This window comes from Arachis stenosperma, chromosome 3, assembly GCF_014773155.1.
Source record: "Arachis stenosperma cultivar V10309 chromosome 3, arast.V10309.gnm1.PFL2, whole genome shotgun sequence".
In the NCBI taxonomy this organism is placed as follows: Eukaryota; Viridiplantae; Streptophyta; class Magnoliopsida; order Fabales; family Fabaceae; genus Arachis; species Arachis stenosperma.
This window is the reverse complement of record NC_080379.1, coordinates 37,277,123-37,279,098: the sequence shown is the minus strand read 5'-3', so window position 1 is coordinate 37,279,098 and position 1,976 is coordinate 37,277,123. Positions and strand designations below refer to the sequence as shown.

Genomic DNA, 1,976 nt, shown 5'->3' with positions numbered 1-1,976 from the left:
CTATCAACATCAATCACAGCCTTTGCTGTGGCTAGGAAGGGTCTGCCAAGGATGATGGTTTCATCCATGCACTTCCCAGTCTCTAGGACTATGAAATCAGCAGGGATGTAATGGTCTTCAATCTTCACCAAAACATCCTCTACAAGTCCATGAGCTTGTTTTCTTGAGTTGTCTGTCATCTCTAATGAGATTCTTGCAGCTTGCACCTCAAAAATCCCTAGCTTCTCCATTACAGAGAGAGGCATGAGGTTTACACTTGACCCTAAGTCACACAGAGCCTTCTTGAAGGTTATGGTGCCTATGGTACAAGGTATTGAAAACTTCCCAGGATCTTGTCTCTTTTGAGGTAATTTCTGCCTAGACAAGTCATCCAGTTCTTTGGTGAGCAAAGGAGGTTCATTCTCCCAAGTCTCATTTCCAAATAACTTGTCATTTAGCTTCATGATTGCTCCAAGGTATTTAGCAACTTGCTCTTCAGTGACATACTCATCCTCTTCAGAGGAAGAATACTCATCAGAGCTCATGAATGGCAGAAGTAAGTCCAATGGAATCTCTATGGTCTCATTTTGAGCCTCAGATTCCCATGGTTCCTCATTGGGGAACCCATTGGAGGTCAGTGCACGCCCACTGAGGTCTTCCTCAGTGGCGTTCACTTCCTCTCCTTCCTCTCCAAATTCGGCCATGTTGATGGCCTTGCACTCTCCTTTTGGATTTTCTTCTGTGTTGCTTGGGAGAGTACTAGGAGGGAGTTCAGTAACTTTCTTGCTCAGCTGTCCCACTTGTGCCTCCAAATTCCTAATGGAGGACCTTGTTTCAGTCATGAAACTTTGAGTGGTTTTGATTAGATCAGAGACCATAGTTGCTAAGTCAGAGGGGTTCTGCTTAGAATTCTCTGTCTGTTGCTGAGATGATGATGGAAAAGGCTTGCCATTGCTAAACCTGTTTCTTCCACCATTATTGTTGTTGAAACCTTGTTGAGGTCTCTCTTGATTCTTCCATGAGAAATTTGGATGATTTCTCCATGAAGAATTATAGGTGTTTCCATATGGTTCTCCTAGGTAATTCACCTCTTCCATTGAAGGGTTCTCAGGATCATAGGCTTCTTCTTCAGATGAAGCATCCTTAGTACTGCTTGGTGCATTTTGCATTCCAGACAGACTTTGAGAGATCAAATTGACTTGTTGAGTCAATATCTTGTTCTGAGCCAGAATGGCATTCAGAGCATCAATCTCAAGAACTCCTTTCTTCTGATTAATCCCATTGTTCACAGGATTCCTTTCAGAAGTGTACATGAATTGGTTATTTGCAACCATTTCAATCAGCTCTTGAGCTTCTGTAGGCGTCTTCTTCAGATGAAGAGATCCTCCAGCAGAGCTATCCAAAGACATCTTGGACAGTTCAGAGAGACCATCATAGAAAATACCTATGATGCTCCATTCAGAAAGCATGTCAGAAGGACATTTTCTGATCAATTGTTTGTATCTTTCCCAAGCTTCATAGAGGGATTCTCTATCCTTCTGTCTGAAGGTTTGGACTTCCACTCTAAGCTTACTCAATTTTTGAGGTGGAAAGAACTTTGCCAAGAAGGCATTGACTAGCTTTTCCCATGAGTCCATGCTTTCTTTAGGTTGTGAGTCCAACCATGTCCTAGCTCTGTCTCTTACAGCAAAAGGGAATAGCATAAGTCTGTAGACTTCAGGGTCAACCCCATTAGTCTTAACAGTGTCACAGATTTGCAAGAACTCAGCTAAAAACTGATGAGGATCTTCCAATGGAAGTCCATGGAACTTGCAATTCTGTTGCATTAGAGAAACTAATTGAGGCTTAAGCTCAAAGTTGTTTGCTCCAATGGCAGGGATAGAGATGCTTCTCCCATAAAAGTCGGGAGTAGGTGCAGTAAAGTCACCCAGCACCTTCCTTGCATTGTTGGCATTGTTGTTGTTTTCGGCTGCCATGTGTTCTTCTTCTTTGAAGAT

The 1,976-nt window shown here is 42.7% G+C and overlaps 1 non-coding gene across 1 annotated transcript; it reads left to right on the top strand.

Annotated features, from left to right (window-relative positions):
• Nucleotides 1–1,442: 1,442 nt before the first annotated feature.
• On the top strand, nucleotides 1,443–1,550 carry LOC130971437 (small nucleolar RNA R71). Its single transcript, XR_009082657.1, has one exon. It is a non-coding gene; the product is annotated as a small nucleolar RNA R71 (small nucleolar RNA).
• The last annotated feature ends 426 nt before the right edge of the window (nucleotides 1,551–1,976 follow it).